Source organism: Miniopterus schreibersii, assembly GCF_964146895.1.
Source record: "Miniopterus schreibersii genome assembly, chromosome: 10".
NCBI lineage: Eukaryota > Metazoa > Chordata > Mammalia > Chiroptera > Miniopteridae > Miniopterus > Miniopterus schreibersii.
This window is the reverse complement of record NC_138110.1, coordinates 21424967-21446805: the sequence shown is the minus strand read 5'-3', so window position 1 is coordinate 21446805 and position 21839 is coordinate 21424967. Positions and strand designations below refer to the sequence as shown.

The 21839-nt window shown below is 48.4% G+C and overlaps 1 protein-coding gene across 7 annotated transcripts in view; it reads left to right on the top strand.

Moving 5' to 3' along the window:
- Positions 1 to 231: 231 nt before the first annotated feature.
- Positions 232 to 21839, top strand: part of CTIF (cap binding complex dependent translation initiation factor) — a 248619-nt gene continuing 227011 nt past the window's right edge. For 3 of the 7 annotated variants that reach the window (XM_081148376.1, XM_081148370.1, XM_081148377.1), the window contains exon 1: positions 312 to 399. The gene's annotated coding sequence lies outside the window, so the exon portion shown is untranslated. The other 4 variants (XM_081148375.1, XM_081148374.1, XM_081148371.1 and 1 more) reach the window with 4 other exon arrangements.

The window sequence follows — 21839 nt, the reverse complement described above, 5'->3', positions numbered from 1 at the left end:
CCCGCCATCCCGGCAAAGAAAGGCGAACTACATTACCCAGCAGGCCTGGCGCCGCCTTCTTTCCTTTCAAGTCTTTGCACGTGGCCGGAGGGGAGGGCGGGGCCTGGACGTCACTCTCCTACATTCTCTTTCCCTGTGTCAGAGCAGGGATATATTTTTTTCCTTCCTCTACTCCCTCCCTCCCGCCCCACCTACCCCTCCCTCCCTCCCTCGTTCCCTTCCCTCCCTCCCTTCTTGGCTGGGTTTGTGCGCTGGGGCGCCCGAACCCCTCCGCAGCCGGGACGCGCGGAACTCGCGGCTGGAGTCGGCTCTCCCGAGCCTCCTCCCTCCCTTCCCCTTCCCTGCCCCCTTCCCCCACCCCCGATTCGGGCTCCGAGCTGCGGCCAGAGGAATCCGGAGGTGAGCATCCCCCCTGCCCGCCCCCCTCTTTTAGTCACCTCAGCTTGCCGAACGATTCGGGGACCCTGGCGGAGGCTGCGTGACGTGCGCGTGCTTATAGGTAAATCCGGGAAAACCGCCCGAAACAATTATCCCCTTCCCCGTCGCTGAGCCCCGAGCTGCCCGGCGTCCGCGCTCATCCGCGGTCCCCCTCTCTGTCAAGGACCGCACTCCACGGCTTCGCCACTCCCGGGGTTTTGCCCCTTCCCTGCCGGGTGCCCCGCCCCGTGGGGAGCCGTGGCCCTGGAGCTCTGGTGGGGAGGGGTACTGAGGGCGCGTGGCTGGAGCCCGGCCGGCGTTGGAACCGCGCTGTGTAGCCGCTGTCATGTGCCGGGTTCCGACCCGGGGGGAGGAAGAGAGCGAGCGTGATTCCTCTCCCTTTTGTTTTGAAGCCCGCATTTGCTGCATGAAGCAGTTGGTTTAGTAGCGGCCAAACTTGCAGCTGTTCTGACCGTGCTCGGCCGAGGTAGGAGCGCGGCTCCGGGTAGCCCCTTCCGGCCGGAGGCTGCTGTCCTCGCGGCTGCAGGAGGGACCCCCGAGAGAGTGTCTCCACGCCGCCCCTCCCTCCTCTGGTGACTGATTGTGTCGGTGGCAGCGGCCGTGTGTGTGTGTGTGCGCGCCCGTCCCCGCGGGCGCGGGGATGGCTGTCGTCTAGACAGTCTGCACCCTCCCTCTGTCCCCGGTGAGCCTGCGGGCCGCGGGGGGCACGGGGGATGGGAGCAGAGGAGGAAACCGAATCGGTGGATCCATTTCGGTTGCAGCTTTGGCCACTCCCCACGGTGGTGATTCTGTTGGCTTTTTAAAATTATTATTACTGTCGCCGCGGTGTAATTGGGCCTGGGGAATCGATCCGCTCGGCGGCGCTGGGGTTAAGTTGACAGGCTTTGAAATACCAGGGTCGCGGTAGCGAGCGATTCGAGCGGCCGCGGGGTGGGCTCCGGCTCCGGTTTTTCTGGACGAAGAGCAGGTGACTTGTCCCGGACGCCGGTCTTGGGGGAGGGTGGGCAGGGGGCGGTGGCTCGGTCTGCGGCGGAGGTCTGGGGCTCCCGAGGGCTGCGTGTTGGAGCCTAGGAGCGTCTGGAGGAGGTGTCCCGGGGACTGCGCAGAGTTGAGTATGTCTCTCCTTTGGCATTAAAAGACTAGCGGGGGTCCGAGTCCCTCGTCTGGGCTGTGTTGGCTGTTGGGTTTCATGGAGTTTGCAAGGTTGGGGTTGGGGGGCAGCCGTGAGCAGAAAGGGGGTGCGGCGTGTAAAGGGGAGGGGTGGCTGGCGCCGCGGGGTGCGTACCCACCCCCTGGGAGTGAGGAGTCGTCTCCCCCGCCCAGCTGTTTGTGTGTACACACCGCTCCAGCGCGCGTGGTGGGGGGCAGGAGCCGCAGACCGCAGCGTAGTGGGGACACGAGTGGGCCCTGATTTCCGTGGAGATAGGTCCCATCAGCCCCCTGGTGGTCCCAGTTGGGCTTGTAGTCCTGTATGTACGCGCGCGCGTGCGCGCCCTTGTTACTTGGAGAGGGGGTAGTGCTTGCGTGTGCGAGGGGTTCACAGGGGAGTCCCAGGCCGGCTGTGTGGCGGGAGACCCTCAGTCCCTAATTCCGCACCTCCAACACCCCCAAATCCAGCAGACTGGCTGCCTACTTGGTGGTGCTGGGGAGGGGGGGTCTGGCTGGGCCTGGAGAAGCCAACGGCACACACGTGTCGTCGTGTCCGCCCCCCACCCCCCATGCTCGGGCTGACCCTTGTACCTAGGCGCTCTGTGGGTACGCATGCTTGCACCCGCTGCTTCCTTCACCTACCCTGGAGGGAATCTGCGCACTCTGCGTCCCCCTCCCAATTCTTCATCTAGGAGGCAGTGTGGGCCAAAGGCTGGCCCGCGGTCCCTGCCCAGGCCCAGCCCAGTGCTACCGCCCTCGCCTCTGCTGGATGCCCAGACGCATGCCTTTGCCGGCTCCGCCCGCTTGGCTCGGCTCCGTGGCGGGGGGGTCGGTTATCTCCTGGGCTAGAGGCCCCATGCTAAGGAAGGAAGCTGATGGAGCTGCTGGCTCCTCAGCGGCTAGAGGCTCCGGCGGACGAAAGTGACACAGCATGAGCACTGCTGCTGCTGAGCTGGAGGAGAGAGAAGGTGCCGCCCAGAGGGCGAAGAGGAGCCGCAGGCTGTTCAGCCCAGCCCTCTGGCCAAGCACCGGCTCTGTGCCCAAAACCTAAGGAATCCCGGTTGCGAGCATGCTCGGACCTCGAGAGGAAATTGCCTGGCTTTCAAGAAAACCCAAGTACATGAGAACAGAATGCACCAAACAAACCTTAGAAGATGTTCAGCCCCTCACAGGACGCACTTGGGTTGCCTGAGGAAACTCCCTTTGAGTATTTGAAACAGGACTCGGTTTACATACAGATCACCTCATCTGCTGTGTCAGGTGTCTGTCCTGGATTGTGTATGCTTTAGAGGCAGTAATTTTGTACCGCATTCTGGGGTTCAGTGTCATCAGTGATTAACAGATTGCTAGAATAGTAATGTGTTTGTATGACTTTACAGGGTGATCCCCTCTCCCCTTGTATACATTGCATTTATTAAGAGGGTCCTTTGAGGTAGGAGGTATTAACTCTATTTTACAGATGAGCACACAGGGGCTCAAGAAGTGCCATGACTCAGTGGGAGAAAGGCTACTTTCCCCTCTCTGTGATTTCTCTTCTCAGCCTATGGCTTTTAGTTGAAATAGTAGCCACTTTTTCCCCCCTCAGAGTAGGTCTTGGCACCCCAGGAAGTACTGAACCTGAGAAAGGGGGTAAATTAATGCTGGTAATTACTCAAAACACTTTTGATTTGCTACCAGTCCTAATGATAATAGCCACTAAAGAATAGAAGTCTGCATTGCTGATATTATCACTCATCTGAAAATATCCTGTTGGTGAATGGTTATCAGTTTTGATACATCTAGCATATTCCAGAATCATACGTGCATGTAATAAATGCATATGGTACACATGTTTATGTAACACATGCCTATGTTCATATGGGTGTGTTAATGGAGTTCTTATTGGATTCAAGGTTTTTTCTTTAGTCACTGGTTTCAAAACCATCAGATTTAGAGTGTAGAAACCGTCTCAGGTTATACTCCCTGTCCCTGCCATCTCGAGGGATGGGGAAGCCCCCCAAAAAGCAAAGACCTCCAACATGTGTATATATGTATTTCTCAGAGTTCGTGTACATGAAGGTTCTCAGACATAGCCTGAAGAAGGGTTATTAGGTTCAGCCAATTAAACAACCATTTATTCCCAAATATATATTGAGCATCTACCTGTTGTACAGCTTGAAGTGTATACAAAGAAAATGTCACATATGGCCCCTGCTTGCCAAAAACCTATTCTAACTGTGGAGATAAATGTAAGATTTTAAGTCCAACAGATGTTTATTGAGCACCTACCTTAGGCTAGATATGCTGTGTTTGGGGCACACAAAGATAATATAGCAGTAACAGCTAAGCTGCAATGCAATAATACGGATGATTCAGACCCTGTAGGAGGGAATAAATCATAAATATTTTAGAGCAAGTACCCTGGGACTACATCAATTTCACATATGTTGGTTTCAAGGGACTCAGAATGCCAGCTCCTATCCTAGAGCAAATGCAAAAAGAAGTAACAAAAGAAGAAGAGCCTAATGTCCCTTGTTATTTTGGACTTCAGACTGTTTGGAACCTCCCAGGTGGGTCTAGAGATACTGTGTGTCCTGTAGAAGTTAAGCAGCTAGTAGGAAATGACTCTGAAGCCACCCAACAGCTTACTCAGCTGAGCAATGAGGGGCTCACAGGTTGTTCTCCATGGTCCTGCCTTGGCTTTGCTGGGCTGTGATGGGCTGTGATAGGCTGTGATAGGCTGCTATCTTGTGTGATAGGCTGTGGCTTTGGTCAAGGTCTCACTCAGTCTCTGCCTGAGTTTAGTGTCTGTCTTACAAGTCTGCGTAGATGTTTTAATATGGATGCACTCTGTATCCATTCCCAAACTCACTTCTGGGGTTCCTGACACTGTCCTCCAATTTCTTCTCAGTTGTGGAGTCCACTGCCCTTGTTTTTAAGGTTCTGTTGTTTGCAGTTCAGATCATGAAGGAGGAAGCAGGAAGTGGTCGTGAGGATGGAGAATCCTGAGCCCACATAAAGAACAGTAGGCACAAACAGACGGGCAAATTGCAGTTATGGGGAATTCTCCAAACATGATGGTATTTCTGCATAGCTTACCCAATAATGTGGCAGCCTGTTTTGATGTTCTTTTGGGGGGATCCTCTACCTCTGGATCTCACTGCTGATTCACTGGTCACCTGAGCTCAGCTGCTCACATTCAGGCTTTGCTCTTTTGCCCTCCTGCCTCATCCTGGACACAGTTTTATTTAGAACAGTGCTGTGATGGTGGCCTTCTCCCTGAATTATCACCATACTGACTATTGACATCTGTCTCTTATTTCTGAATTAACCCCAGGCCAGAGCTGTAGTTCAGAACAGGGTGAGAACAGACCCATCCTCAGTTCCTAGGCACCCAGAGCTGGGAAGGCCTTGTTGATGAGCTGATCTCCCTGTGAGGACCCTGAAGCCTAGAGGGATGAAATGACTTGCACACAGTGGCTAGGAGCCCTTGGGAGAGTGGGACAAGAAATCCCAGTCCATCATCTAATTTTCTTTTTCTATACCATGGTGCTTTCTGGAGGTGGGGGGTGAGAAGTGGGGTTCTTACTTCCTAAAGAGTAAGAATTCTACATCTTCTCCCCTCCCCTCTAGTTCCAGGAGAGGCTCTGGAATTCATCTTATTGTCTTGAGATTGCTTTCCTCTGAGATTAGCCAGGCCTTCCCTGCCCTCTCTTTCATCTTTGGTATCCAGGAATCTGGGAGAGGTGGTGGGCCTTGGGACCTTCCAGCACTCTTAAGTTTGGCCTTCCCATTGCAAGGTCCTCAGGAACCTCCTGAAAGTGTTTGCAAAGCTGTTATGTATGTGTATTTTTCTAGAAAGAAGACCCACAGATTTCATTCGATTCTCACTTGACTCAAGTAAGGACAAAAACTACTAGTGGTGGGGGTCCTGGAGTTGGGTAGGGGGTTGGTTGGCACTGGAGACTGTTATAATACTCAGCATTTGATTTGGCTTTACGCTTTTCACACATCTGATCTCATCTTCTTTTTTAATAGTCCTGTGAGACTCTTATCATTATTCCCATTTTGCAGCTGAGGAAACAGCCTCTGTGGTTAATGACACTCCCAAGCCACAACTAAATAGTAGAACAGGGATCTGAACCATTGTCCTCAGACTTCAAATCCACTGCCCAGGGCTGAGGTGGCCACCATGTCACATCATCATTACAATTTTTTTGAGTAGAGGGCCTCGAACTTTTCAGAACATGTCCCTTGTTGGCTCATATCCAGCCACAGGGCCAGACCCAAATGCTGATTTACTCAGGGGGTGGGTTGGATATAGTATGGGAGGCAGTGATCATAGCAGTGGTCTGGGGCCAGTTTGGGATGATTTCACAGAAGAGGTGAATTTGGGAATAGGTCTGGGGTTGTGGAGGACCTGGAGGAGGTTTTTGGTTGGGGCAATGGCGCAAAAGTACTAAAAGGGAAATTCTGGGTATTGGGACTGGTAGTAGAGCAGACTAAGAAGGTTTGTTGGATCATCCTGTAGTCAGAAGGAGCTCCTTAATAGTGATTGGGCTCTGTTTCTATGCCCAGCTCTGTGCCAGAAGCTGGAGCTACAACAGTGAACAGGCACAGATCCCATTGCCTTCAAGAAGCCCACTGTCTTGCCAGAGAGACAGGCCCATATACAGTTAACTTCAGTATGGTGTGGTAAGTACAAATATTTACAGTCAGTATGGTTCAGTAAATGCAGTGGTAGAAAGTTCCGAGGGCCTTACAGTAAGCATGGACAAGGGATACCTGTTCTAGCCTCAAGATCAGGGAGGGCTTCCTAAGGGAGATAACCCAGGAGCTGCATCTGAATGGATGAAAGAGAATTAACCAGGAGAGGCGGTAGGAGAAGGGCATTCAGGGGTAGGAACAGTATGTGCAAAGGTGAAGAGGCCTGAGACTGGGTATAGGAAGGGACAGAAGCAGTGAGATCGAGTACAGGGCAGAGAGGCAGACAAGGCTCAGATCTGAGGAGCTTTGTGAGCCTGGCTGAGGCCCTTGGCTGTTAGCCTGCAGGTAGAGCATGGAGGATGGGGCTTTAAGCAGAGGTGAGGCCTGCCACCGTGGATCAGAAGGGAGCATGGCTGGGAGCTGGGCAGCTGCAGGGCAGATGAGGAAATGACAGGCTCCAAACAGTATCCAGGTCACAGGGAATGAGGCCTGGAACCACGACCATGTGTTTGGGGATGGAAGAAGGTTATATATTTTTAAATATTTAGGGAGTGCAGTCTTCAGCGATTGCCTAGTTTTGGGGGATAAGGAAAGAGTCCTAGTGACTCCCAGGTTTCTGGCCTCACTGACTTGGTGGATGGCAGACTTTACCAAGGAGTGACCTTCTGGTTGCTAGAGCAGATCTGCCAGGGTTGGGGTGAGAAGGAGGATTGTGGGGAGTTTAATGTTAGATGCGTTGAATTTGAATGGCTGCTAGGATAGTCCAGTGGTGACACAATGCGCAGGGTAGAACCCCGAGGAAGCAGTGTGGGCAGGAGCCACAGACCAGGGAGTGAAGAACGGTCTGCTGCTGAGTGGACCGTGGTAGGCCTGCTGCAGACAATGAGAGGAGACCTCTTCCTCCCATTGTCAGAGAATCCTTTGTCACACTGTATGCTGCTGTCATCAGGGAAGCCGGGCGGGGATGCTGTGTCATGCTGGAGGCCCAGCTGGCAGAATCCAGTGATAGCCAAGGGTAAGCTTCAGCTGGAAGCATTAGAGGGAGTTAGGGTACAGGCATGTTCATTTTTAACATTCTTGGTGAGCAGAGCGACATCCCGGGCCCCAGAGGCATGAGTAAAGGACAGGGAAGATGTGGAGCAGGCTGTCTAGTTGGGAGACAGGATGTGGACATATGAAGCCACTTAAAAGCTGAAACAACCTGGACAGACTAGAGTGCAAATTAAATAGAAGAGTGGCTACTTCTCCTGCTGTACTGCATTTTTCTAGAGCTGTGTGTTTTAGGCAGAGCTCCAGTCTTTTCAGTTTTGAATCCTTGGGGCCTAAGAGAGTGCCTGGCACATAGTAGATGTTCACTATGTCTGTGGATCTGCAGGGATGTGGCCAGTCAGTTGTTTGGGGTGGGAGGTCAGCCAGGGAAGGTTTCCATAAACAAGTTCAAAGAGGGTATCCCAATACTGATTTAGAATATTTTTAGTGCCACAGTGGAGTAAAATCTTGAAAACCTTCCAATTACCAAGTACCCAGAAATGCTGTATAAAATATAACTAGCATCCTTTCAAGGAAGAGCTAAGCTCATTAAGTGTAAGGAAAAACCAGGGGACTCAAAAGTAAGTCTGGACAGGAAGCTTGCTCATATGCTAGGCCAGTCCTGTGGGTGGTGGTCTGGGATGGGGGTGTTGATGGGTGGTTACTGGTCTCAGAACCAAAGGGGGTTGAGTCCTGATAGCATCTCCAGAGCCAGGAGTGAGAAAGGACAGACTAGATATCAGCCTATTGGTGCATAGCTGGGTTGGGGTGGGGAGGAGTTTGTCAGTCTTGGTCTGGATTTAGGGTGAGAAAAAAAAATCTTCCCTGGAAATTGCTTTGCTTTTGGATGTGGTCCGGAGATCCCCAAGAGGAGGAATTAGCATTTAAAGTTTCTGGGGACCAGGGTCCTTCAGTCTGTGGTTCCTAGGTCTTCAGGGGTGCAAAGAAGATTCTGGGGCTCTTCACCTTTCACCAACTTGGGTCTCAACTTTAGAGAGATGCTGCAGGACCTGGATGGCCTGAGTGAGTGAGGAAGAGGAGAGAGCAGCCTTGTTTGAAACCGTTTAAAAGGGCCTCAGGACAAATGCACACTGGTAGAGGCATGTGCAGGGCTGCATGAGAGGCTGTTCCTGCCCTGGGGTTCCATCTCTTAGCAGAAGCCTGCACACAAATTGTCCAGGAAGGCCAGAATGCTCTCCCCAGCCGTTTACTTGGACCAGGTACTTACAGATAAGGCTTCTGTCCAGGTTCCCCCTAAGGGTACCCTATGCCGTTTTCAGCTTCTACTCCTGCCACAGACTACGCGTCACATTGACTCCCCCAAGCCCAGAGTCTTGAGTTCCTAGAATTTCAAACTGGAGAGACACCTTACAGATCACCTCGCCGATCCCCACTGTGTGGCAGTCCTGAATACATCAGCACTTGCTCAGACACTTCCCATGGCCGGGAGTCTACTGCTTATGAGGCAGCACCACCTCTTACCAAAAGGCTTTTGCAGCTGGGAAGCCCTTCAATGTGCTGCAGTCACTGCCCAGCCATTTCCACCCATCGCCCCTTGGCTGTTAGGAGAGATGCCTTCCATGCCTTTCACCATCCTGCTTGCTTCTGATGGAAGGGCCTTAATTTGTCAAGCTAAGATTCTGTTACAGTCCAGCCGACTTCTCTCTTAACTTACTTAGCACAGAAGGAGCCTTTAAAGATCAGATGTAAGTTTATCTGAGCTGGCTGTGTAGATGCAGTTTTTGCTATAGAAGTTTTGAGAAGCTTTGGCTCAGTGCTTTTCAGATTACCACGGGAGAAACAACAGAACACACTGCAAGTTCTTTCCTCCAACACCCAGAATACATTTTGGCTTACAAGTAAGTGATTCAGGAATTGGTGTTTATTGGGTGTCTATTATGTGCCAGGCACAGTGCTAAGCATTCTCTGTTTGCCTCACTGAATAAAAGTAACTTCCATGAAGGAGAGAAACATGGGACATGGAAGTGCCTAACTGTAGCTGTGGCAATTGAGCCTGAAGTTGTTCAGAAAGAATGTGTGTGGTTCCATCAACTGGGTGGAGCTGATAGTCCCTGTGCTATTCCCTTATAGGGCCTAATCCCTGGGGTAGCAATGTCATGATCTTACCACTAGCTGAGGAAGACCAACAGGTCTTTATCATATTTATGGGGCATTTGCTGAAATACTTAAGATTTTAAACTGTGAGATAAAGAAACTGGCCTCCTGGAGAATCCACATCTTGATGTGTCACCAAATAGGATGGTGTTCACAATCAGAGTGTTTTTGAGAGAATGCTGTTTACCTGTCTCTTGGAGTTGGTCTGCAGTGCCCTGGGCTTTGTCAGGAGGCAGAGGTTTTCTGTTCCTTTTCATCTACAGGATGGTCGGCATCTGTGGGTTCACCTGTTCACTAGGTGCTGTGACAGGTTACAAGGAACATGATTGCCTGTGCAGCAAGGTTGCATCGGCCAGCTTAACGCCCGGATGTACGCTGCCAGTTTCACACCGGACCCTGTGCTGACAGCACTCAGTGGGGAGGGCCAGGGATTCTGGGAAAGAACCCAATTTTTCCTCTCCTTCCTCCAAAAATTGTTCCTCCTGCCCACATTGTATTGGTTTTCCTCAATCCTTTAGCTTCAGGCTCTCACCCCATTAACATTTGGTTCATTTTAGTGGATGTGCATCAGACACCTGCTGTGCACCAGGCTCTGAATGAGGTGATGAATTCTGGTGAGCCTGGCAGGGGCCCTGCCTCCTGGCTGCATCTTGGTGGGAAAGACAGACTGGTCTCATGCTCGTGTAATGTGTGAAGAACTGGGTAAGAAGAAAGAAAAGTGTGCCGAGGCAGCCAGAAGTGACTACTTTTTTGTGGAGAGAGTGACACTTTTGAGAGTGAAAGGGGCTGCTATTAATAATCATGCTGGGGCACATATGTAAGCTGGGATTGTCCTGGACAAATGGGCCCTTATGGCCACATGGACCAGAGAGGGTGTATGCTTGTGGGTCACACCTAACGCTATTATCATTTACACTGCAGGATGCACATGGGGCGATGGGAGAAGGGCTCGCCCACAGGAGAAACCAGCATCTGTTTCCTCATTTTGTTTAGGGACTAGAGAGGAAAGTACAACTGTGGGGACCGTAGACTCAGCTTTCTGATGGGGCTCAGATTCCAGCCACAAGGCTCTATCTTATACCTCTCCATGATCTTAGATTTGGGGTTGGAAATGGAAGTTTGGAGAGATAAAAGCACCTGGCTTGTTGGATGTTGGCTACTGGACTAACAGTGGCTTTAAAAGCAAGGTGTTTGTAGACTCACATAGCCAGAAGTCTGAAGATAGGGGTTCTAGGGTTGGTTAATTCAGTATAATTTCAAGGACTCATTCTAACCTCCCACGCTTCCATTTTCACTATATCAGCCTTTGTCCTCAGGCTTGTCCACTCATGTCATAGCATGGCTACAACTGCTCCAGACATCACATTCTGATGTAACTGTATCTCAAAGCAGACACAAAGGTGAGTTTCTAGTTTCTCCTTGTGTCTTAATTTATCAGGGAGGGAAAATTTTTCCAGAATCCCCTCACTAAAATTTCTGTCAGGTCCCATTGAAGAGAAATGTGTCAATATCCAATGCCTCAGCTCTAGTAGAGGTTGAGATCACTTCTCGGCTGTTTGGGTAAGATCAAGCGTACTATCTGTCCTTATCAGTTTAATATCTAGTAGAAGTTGAGAAAGTGAGTCTTGGTGGTTTCTGCCTCCTCTGTAGAGGTGAGCTGTGGTTGTGGGGAAGTAGGGTGGGGAATGGTGGTTGGGGAAACAGTGATTAGTGTTTGCCTCATCAAATTTTAATGTGATTTTATTTATTTGGGGAAATGTCAGCTTTATTGAGATAAAAATTTTTATACCTCAATACAATTGAGGTTTTTGTTTTTTTAAAAAAACCAGCCCCCTGGCTCTGGCAACCACTGATCTGCTTTCTTTCACTATAGTTTTTCCTTTTCTAGTTATTATAATTTCTTAACACACAGGAAATGTTGGGGCATGGGACCCCAGGTGTCCCATGAAGGCCTCATGTGTGGTCTCAGTAAGTGGGTTCTATGCCCCTTCTCTCCTGTTGCCCCCTCCAACTTTCCTGGCACCGGGGCCAGGTAGAGAACCCCAGCAGGCAGAATTGTCCAGAGGGAGGGAACCTATGTGGCTGGTAGTCTGGACAGCAGGACTGGAGATGCCTGAAGGGCTGAGGCTCTGGCTGATCAATGGCAGACAGTGGTCACCTTTGCAGGTGACCATGAGATTGAAAGAGGAAATTGCTTCTCAGAGCATCTTGGATACCTTATATCTAGCAGAGTCGGGTCTCTTGCCCATGCTGATTGGGAACTCTGGCCCTAGGGAATGTAGGCCATGGGAAGATGTTGGTGGACATCACCTTCCCCTCCCCAAACCACCATTCCCATCATACATGCAAATAATTCAGGCCACTGGCCACCACCCAACAACCCCCGGGGGCAAATCTGTCCCCTCTGGGCTCTTCTACACTCTTCTCCTGTGGTCATTTTTATCTTCCTCTCTCACCCCAGCATTTGGTCTATAAATCTTTAGGGCACTTAGCACTTTCCATCACTCCCATCGTTGGACCCTTGCCTGATCTGTTCTCTGAGATCATAAGCACCTTGAAGATAGTATCCTAGTCTGAGTCACCTATGGATTTCCCACAGGGCTAGGGCAGTGCCAGCCATAGAATCCATGCTCATGAAAAAAAAAATTTTTTTAAGCAAAATGCATATTTATAGATTGAGGAAGGGCACTGGCTCATTTTGGACGTCTCTCCAGACTCAGAACCAGTTCAGTGTGGCCCAGCACAGTGCCCTGGATAGGATTTATGGATTTCTACATATGTTTTTCTTTCCTAAAGACAAAGAAAAGTAACCTACCATGCTGTTATGGGTTGAATTGGATCCCTCCCCCAAAAAAGGCATGTTGAAGTCCTAACCCCTATGATCTCAGAATGTGACTGTATTTGAAGATGAGGCCCTTAAAGAGGTGATTAAGGTAAAACGAGGTCCTATGAGTGGTCCCTAATCCAATATGACTGCTGTCCTTAAAAGAAGAGGTTAGGACACAGAGTAGATGCACACCGAGGGACAACCATGTGAGGGAGGACACGGTGAGAAGACAGCAATCTGCAAGTCAAGGAGAGAGGCCCTAAAAGAAACCAGCCCTGCTGCCCTTTAATTGCGGATTTCTAGCCTCCAGAGCTGTGAGACAGTGCATTTCTTTTGTTCAGGCCACCCAGTCTGTGCTGTTTTGTTAGGCCAGGCTTATGGATCTGGGCCTGTGTGACTCTAAAGTCCTGAACTCTGCTCTGTGAGCTACTGTGTTTTGGGCATTGGGGGAGATGTCTGTCAACTCGGGGATTGAACAGGTGGTATTTCTCTGGAAACCCTGGAGCAATCCAAGAATAATGTTAAAACCCTGACATTTGTTAAGTATTATAGTGTTAAAGTGCTAGTGAGCACTTCACATGTGTTATCTTAGCCTTCACAGCCTCTGTTTTATAGATGAGAAAATGAGGACACAGAGAGGTTAAGTAATTTCCCCTAGGTTGCACACCTAAGAAGTGGCCTAGCCCATTTTGCTCCAGTTTTGCCTCTTAACCATCACACACAAGGACTGACAAGTTATGCTGAGGTCTCCTTCTGGTGTTCTGGAAAGGTCACTGGTCTTAGGTCTGCCACTAATGCCAACTGGGTAACCTCGGACAAAGTCACTTCACATATGGATCTCTTCCCCTCAGCAACCTCAGAAATTGGATGAGTCAATCACCTCTTCCTGAGGTCCCCAGTGCCAGACCTCTGAGGCATAGACAGGAAGAATCCCTGTGACGTTATCTTCAACATTTGCCTGCGCCTAAGGTAGCAGCTCTAGATCTGCCTGGTTTGGCCAGTTGGCAGTTTGTTCCTTCCTGATAAAATTGATTTTTTTTCAGCAAGGTAAAAATTACCCCCACCCTGTGCCAGGCTGTATTCCAGGTCTTGTAAGGATGTGGGCTTCCTTTTACATCCAGAGAGGTGCGGGGAAAGGGTTGCTGGTAGGTGACGTAATGTGTTTCCTTCCTCTGGGTGAAACAAACGTGGTTGACTGCAGCCTCGCCGGTGTCAGAGAGAAACCAGCCGTGTGGGCAACAAACCTCTGTGTCTTTAGCGATCTTGTCTCCATTTCCTCTGAAACCCAGGTGGATGGCAGGGGATGTTGGGGTTAAGGAGAAGGTGGTGGGTGGTTCCAGGAATCCACAGACTGAAAACAGGGCAGCAAAGACAAAAGGAGGTTGGCTGAGCTCCTGTGGACTCTCTTGGGGACCTGGTCTTAAACTTCCAGCAGCCTAGCTCCTGGTGTATCCCCACAGGGTTTTAGTGATTTTAGTTACCTCATTAGGGCCAAGTTTACTTAATGTATCTGTAATAGATTTTAGAACCAGAAAAGCACTAGAGTACCAAGATCCTAGCTCCCCAGCTACCTGCTTATGACCTTAATAGTTCCATCCCAAGCATTCAGTGGGCTGGGAGGAAAGAGGCCAGCTGAATGCTTCAGCTCACAGTGGGTGAATGGACACTGAGCACCCCTGATTGCTGTGGATGGGTGGTTGTCCATTATCATCTCCTGTCATGCTTTTGTCAGCAACACCAGGGGGTTAGTACTCCTGGCATTCTTGTGAGGTGATTAGAGAGCTGGGCTGGTCAATGTGATGCTTCCAGGGGGGACATTGAGGCAAGAAAAAGCAGGTGACTAGGCCAAGGTCACATACCACACTTGCCAGTGAGAAAACAAATTAAGGGCTGGTTCTCTATTCAGTAACACCCCAACCCCCCATGCCTTAAAGTATTTCATTCACACTACTGATGGGGTATACGCTGATTTCCAGTTGAATGTCTATGAACTTGTAAAAAATTTAAAAACATGTATTTATTCAGATGTGCATTAAAAAAACTTGTGATTTCATTATTGCTTAGCAGGAAACTAAGTTTAATAAAAAGTCAATATAAGGTTAAGGATATTATTACAACTGATACACAGGTATGACAGACAACACCAAACAAAGTGCTGAATTTTGGGAAATGCAGCATAAGCAACTTTGGCTTGGGCTTATGTCACTTGGCACGGGGAACGTTTTGAATAATACATGTCCAGTTTTAGCCCAAGGCTACCTCTTTTCATGTAACAAATGGGAGTTCCTAAATATTTATTTATATAAAACATTTATACATATGATTGTAATTTGAATTCACAAAAGGTGGTCATTACGTAAAGATAACCTTAGTAAATATTTTTGTAAAGCAAAGAATCCTTTTATATAGGGTCCAGTTTTTTCCTAAAGCACCTGTTTAGCAAATTTTGACTTTGAAACAATAACTTCTGTTATCCAGGATTTTGCTAACCAGAAACTTCTTAATTGGCACCTGAATAACTTTAGAACACTGACAGGTAATATATTAGTTAAAAAGATCATCTTAGCAACAAATGTGCTACAATCAAGAGTGTTCTATTTGATATCCATTCTCCAACCAATACTCTTGTCTAAAGTTAATAACTAAGGGGTGCATTTTAGAGCTAACTCACTCTAGTAAACCTGACAAAGTTTTGCTACTCAAATTCAGATAATCTAGAAGAGTTATGTTGATGTTGAGACAACTGCTTGTAACTCAACATTTAAGCCAGAATTTTCTCTTCCGTATTGTGAGAGCTTCCAGTTGGTGAACACGTGAGGATATGGGACGAGTGGCACGTCTGAGAGGGTATGGAAGCTCCATTCCCTTCCCCACACCTTGCCCTATGAAGCTCTTCCATCTGGCCATTCCTGAGTTATAGCCTTTTATAATAAACTAGTAACCTAGTAAGTAAAATGTTTCTCTGAGTCCTGGGAAGCATTATAGCAAATTAATTGAACCCAAGGAAGGGGTCATGAGGACCTCCAACCTATAGCCAGTTGGAAGCACAGGTGACAACCTGGAATTGCAAGGGGCATCTGAGGGGTTCCGTATTCTGAACCCAATGTGGGTTTGAATATTTGAAATAAGGACTTCCCCCAACTGTCATCTTACACCTAGGTTGCGACTCTGGACCTTATTCTCAAATTTGTGGATATGTTCATACAATTCAAGACAAAAATTTTTTATGATAAAAATATTGCCCCTACCTTCAGATCCTCCTGAGACCTACTTTTTCTTTCTAGTTTCACCCCAAGTATCTTAGCTTCATACAATTCTTCCCCTAATATGCAGAGTGTGTTTGTTTTCTATAACACCGAGACATTCTCTGACACCAGCTAGGTGTCCTACAATTCAGCTCTATTCTGATACTATCTACCTGGAGATAGTGTCTTATCCCACAGGGTAAGGGCTCAGTCTTACAAGACTGCCCCAATCCCCCCCCTCAGATGACCCTTGCAAGTCCAGGTTGTCACCTGTGCTTCCAACTGGCTATAGGTTAGAGGTCCTCATGACCCCTTCCTTGGGTTCAATTAATTTGCTATAATGGTTCCCAGGACTCAGAGAAACATTTCACTTACTAGGTTACTAGTTTATTATAAAAGGCTATAACTCAGGAATGGCCAGATGGAAGAGCTTCATAGGGCAAGGTGTGGGGAAGGGCATGGAGCTTCCATACCCTCTCAGACGTGCCACTCGTCCCATATCCTCACGTGTTCACCAACGGGAAGCTCTCTGAACCACCGTCCTTTTGGGTTGTTATGGAGACTTCATTACGTAGGCATGAGTGATTAAATCATTAGCCATTGGTGATTGAATTTAATCACCAGCCTCTCTCTTCTCTCAGGTTGGAGGTTAAGAGGTGGGACTGAAAGTTCCAGCCCTTCAATCACATAGTTGGTTCCCCTGACAACCAGCTGCAGCATCCTTAGGTGCTTTCCAAAAGTCATCTTATTAACATAAACACTGGTGGAAAGGGGTTTGTTATGAATATCAAGGCACCTTTTTAGCTCTTATAAATTCCAAGCGTTTGAGGAGCTCAGTGCCAGGAACAATCAAAGATAAATTTTTTACTATAAGTCACAATATTACAGTCCTTTATTTATATATCAGAATGTTAAACCTAGGGTCTACAGTCTCACCCCATCTCCCAAATTTCTAACAAAAGAATATTTTCCTGTGTTGCTTGTGGAAGCAGATAGCTTTGTGACCTGAGCAAATGAACTTTAAGAGCACTGACCATTGGTTCTTCTCCATGTGGGCCTCTCCATGGGGCAGCTTGGGCTTCCTCAAAGCATGGTGGCTGAGTTCCGAAAGTGAATGTTCCAAGAAACAGGAAGGACAAGCTGCCGATTCCTTAAAGGCTTGGCCTGGAAATGTCTCAATGTCACATCCATACACCATTGGTCAAGCAGTCATCAAGTCCAGATTCAAGGGGATGAGATGGAGACCCTGCTTCTTGGTGAGAGGAGTGTCAGAGATTTGAGGGTCATAAGAACTGGTCTCACAGAACAGGAGTATCATTCCTTCTCAGGTCTTCAGTGAGGTTCAGATTTTATTTTCTACTTACAGGGGAGGGAAGAAAAAAGAAATGTCTCTAAAACCCTGTTTGTATCATGTGAACTCAGTTATAGTTAGTAAATGCTTTGTATGGTTTCACTTTTATATTTTAATTATTTAACAAGTAGCTTCCCCTTGTCATGAGTGGGTGGGCAGGGGGCTTCATTTAGTCAATCACTTCTAGAACTGGCTGAAACACAGAAGTGTTGCCATTAGCCTTCCTGGTCGGCATCATCTCCCCTGCAGCGTCACCCACAGTTATTGGCCTTCTCAGAGCAACTCCATAGTGGGAAGACCCTGTGCTGGCTGCTGGGGGCTCTACAGAGATGAATCAGGAGACACCTGCCCCCATGCCCCACCTGCAGGGAGCCCAGGGTCTGTATTGCAGATGGAAAGTGCTGGCCTCAGTGTCACTTTTTTCAGGGTGCCTTCTTCAACTGGAAGAACACAGTGGGAGCATGTCTGCTGGGAATGCAGTGTTGACTGTCTCTTTCCCTTTCTGGCACTTTACAGAAAGCTTGTGAACCCCTGCTCTAGAATAATGGGTTTTAAGCTTCATTTTAAGCACAAAGTTCTTTCTTCGAGTAACTTTAAAATTTTTATTCACCAATAAATCAATTATTTTAACACTTATCATGTGCTAGGCACTATACTAAGTACTTTACAATTATTCACTGATTTAATCCTTATGAAAACCCTGTGAGATGGGTATTATTTATTTTATTTTTTAATTATAGTTTACATTCAATATTATTTTGTGTTAGTTTCAGGTGTACAGCAGAGTGGTTAGACAATCAAAGTGTCCCCCCTGATATTTCTAGTACACGCCTGGCACCACACATGGTTATTACAATATTATTGACTATATTCCTTATGCTGTACTTTCTATCCCCTTGACTATTCTGTAACTACCAGTTTGTACTGCTTCATCCTTTTACCTTTTTCGTCCATCCCTGTAACCCCCTTCATCTCTGACAACCATCAGTTTGTCCTCTGGATCTATGAAATCTGTTTCTATTTTCTTTATTTTGTTCTTTAGATTCTACATATAAGTACAATCATATGGTATTTGTCTTTCTCTGTCTGACTTATTTCACTTAGCATAGTAAGATGGTTATTATTATCACCCTCATTTTAGAGAAGAGAAAATTGAGACAGTAAACAGAGAGGTTAAGTAACTTGCCCAAGGTCACACAGCTACTAAGTGGGAAAGGCAAGATCTGAATTCAGTAGTCTGGCTCCTGAGTTCTTACCCATTGCTCCATGCTGCCACTCACTGGTGGCCTGATGTGAAATTGGGTGGACAGGGTGGTTGACTGGAACTGATCTGGGGTGGTCAGCAGCTTCCCCTCATCCTTTGGCCCCCCAGGACCTTCAGGGCCATGACTGACAACCTCTGGAGGATGTAAGGTTAGCAGATCAGTGGAGTCCCAAGCTTATAGAGGGGACTTTAGCTTGTTTGGTTTCTGCAGGAGGAATTGATCCCGGCCGTTGGGAACTCAAGCAGGCCGAGAACTGTACCGAGCACTGTTCCCGGGGGAATGAGGACTCCTGACAAATACCATTTCTAGACAATCATAATTATGCCAATAAAAGTGAGTGCTTGGAGTCCAAGGTCCACATTTCAGAGCAGTAACTGGAAGAGGCACCTTTCAATTAACTGCAATGCCCCAAACAAATATTAAAACCTGTAAATCTCTTCGGAGTCATTTCCCTGGGCCAGAGTGATTTATCTCAGAATCAAGCCATAAAATTCATCAAAGGCTGACTTCCTACACTCAATGTCACCTTCCCTGCTCCCTTCTACCAATAACCTTAAATCAGCCCCTGGAGTTGAGAGATTAGGCAGCATTTGTTGAGGAGGTGGGAGCCTGGGGCTACAAAGAGGGGCCCTTGGGGTCTTCCCTGTATGCAGATTAGCTGTCTTAACTGAGTCATCCTTTCTCAAAGGGGGTAGTTTTAGGGGATGAGCTACAGCCTTCCCCTCCCCTTGGGGCTGAACAGCTCCTAGGAGTAGGAGAAGGGAGGGTGACTCACTTTTACTGCCAGTGGAAAGCTGACCTTGATCTTGGTGGTGCTTTGAAGGTGACTGGGACCTTGGGGGAGAGTTTATTCTTGGGTGTTTTGGCTCCTGTCCACCATGGTACCTATTCAAGTTAGTGATTTAAGAGGATTCCTGGTTCCTAAGAGACCTCCCTCCCCTTCTGGCCCATGGTCCTCTGCCCTGTAGGTACAGAAGGGTCTCCTCTTCAGAGGTTTGTGTTGTCTCTGCCTTTCTCCTAGGTTTGTGTCCTGGCCTGCCTCAGTGGGGCTTGGGACCCCTCCACCCCCAGGGTGGGCTCTTTTTAGGCACTCTCTCCTGCCTGGGTCCTGGGCCCTACCCCATTCTCCTAGCCAGCAGCACACTGCTCCCCCTCCTAAAACAGTGAAAGAATCTTATTGACAACCAGGAATTCAGGAGATTTTCAATTGGAGGGAAGGCTTCTAAAGACTTCCATTTCTTTTTGGCTGCTTTCAGACAAGTCTTACTTCTCCTTTGCTTTATCCAAATTGGGGTCTTCCTTGTTCTCAGGAGCCAGCTTTCTGCTGGGCTCCCTCCTGTGGTCCACTCTCCCTGCAGTCCTGCCTGTTTTAAGCGTGACCAGAGTTGATCATCAGGTATTCCAGAGGCCAGAAGGTCCCCAAGCGAAATGGGCTTTTGTGGGAGTGGGAAGTATCCCTTCTTTTGCCAAATGCTTTGCCTGCCACCAGGAATGTAAGCAGGGGCCTTTTGGGCCTGGGGATGAGACTGTCCATGTGGGGATGGAGGCCCTGCTGGAGTGGGGGGTGGGTATAGGCCAGTTCCTGGGGCAGCTCCATGTGCTATATAGACAGCCCCCTCTCCAAGCCTCAATGGAGGTCCCCAAAGCCTGGCGCCCCCCTAACTTGCCCTAGAATATTTGACCTCATTCATTTAATACTATATTACAAACAGCAGGTACTTGAATAAAATGAAGCTGTTTCATTTTGGGAGGATGCTTTGGAAAATCAAAGCTTGGTTCTCATTGAAGTGTGTGCACTCATGTTTTTAACCACTTAAAAAATGTTATTGAAAATATGGTGCCACTATTGCATTAAAACATATCTGAAGGAAAGACTTAGCTATCAATCTACTTCTTCACTGGAATACTATATTAATTTTTGCATGTTGTCTCCCTTTCCCCCTTTTATAGCAATTGGTTGATTTGCAGTTATGTTAAATAGTTATATATAACTAGCTTGATTTTTATTTGTTTCAAGTTCTGTTTATTACCAAAATCGCCACTGTTTTCCATAAATGCTAAGTTCGCAGCTCTGGTGCATCACTGCCTCCCTTAGCAACACTTCTCACCAGAGTATCTAGTTTTAGTTGGTGTTTCCTGGCTGTCCAGCCCTCTTCCTTCCCTTCTATGCAAGGAAACAGCTGAGAAATTGCCAGGATTATTGTATCCTTAAATAACACCAGCTGCCACTCATGTGTGTCATATTGTATGAATTAGCCACATGCTCTCATGCCTCATGTGTGGGGTAAGCAGGTATTGGTATTATGGCTGCTTCACAAAGATATTCCAGGAGAGTAAGTCTCACCAGGACTTCACAGCTGATACTGGGACCAGAGGCCATATCATCTCTTCCTCACCCTCATAGACACCAGGGATGTGCCTTGTGCTTTAGTTCTGTAAAATGGGGATGATAATAGTGCCTAGGTCATAGGGCCACTGTGAAACTGAAGTGAGCTATTACATGTGGTTAGGACAGTGCCTGGGGACAGTACATGTGAGCTCTTAGGAGGGGTCTTAGTAGATGGTCCCTCCCATTATGTCCTGGACACTATGGGGGGACAGATGGATCGTGTGGCTCAGGCACACCACCCAGAAATGCAGATAAAACCTGTGCCTAGATAAGCGTCATACATAGTGAGAAGGTTGGGGCCACGTATGTGACTTTGTGGCTGTCCTGCATTGTGCGTCTCCTGATCCAATCCAGCTTCCTGAAGTCATGCCCTTTCCTTGCCAGGGCAGGTTGACCAGGAGGTCAAGGGTGGGCATGAGGCCGCTTACAGAGCTGGGATCTTGGTGTGCTCTGTGGGCTTTTTAACTCACAGCCAGTGTTGCCAGCCCATTTCACAGACCAAGGCTACGTTCTGGCTCCCAGCTCTGCCTCACTTACACCCCTCTCAGCATCACCAAGTATACACACACACACACACACACACACAGAGGAATAAAACAGTGAGCAGGGGAAGTGTGTGGTGTGTAAAGGAACGGGGAGTTCATTCATTCATCCAGCCAGTATATACTACAATATGCCAAGCCCCATTCTAGCTACTGGGTGTGCAGCTGTGAGTGGGACAGAGCCTCTTGGAGCTTTCCCACCACAGGCAAGCACAGGAGTGATGCTATGAAGTGCCAAGGGCTGGAGAGGCTGGAGGCTGGTGAATCTGGAGTGGTTAGCAGAGTCCTGCAGAAAAGTGGGGGGTTTGTGAGAGGGGTGGGGAGTATGGTCTGTTTGAGAAGCAGCAGGAGGTCACAGGGGCTGGAGGGGAGTGAGCAAGGGGAGAGAAAGGCTGGGAGGTTGGTCACAGGTGCCATATCTTGTATGGACTTGGACTTAGACACATAGTAATATAGGAAGGGTATGATCTGAGACTGGGGGGCTCGGGTTATTACCTGGGCAGGGGGAAAGTTCCCACCTCTGATTCTGGCACAGGGCAGGGATTTTGGAACCTCTAGCATCTGCATTTCTGGCTTATCCAGGAGCCTCCTGCATTATACCCTTCAGGTGTGCTGCCCGCATCTGGGACATGTCAGGTATTTCCTAGAATGTACTCCCTCCTTTCCGCTGTGCCAGACCAATCAGTGGCTAGGGATGCCCCCTGTCTGCTTTTGGCAGAATTCCTGCTCCCGAGTGGTCATTTTTGTGTCCCTCTCAATGAGTGGCACCTAGTCAGCTTCCCCAAAGCTGGTAAGGAAAGAGA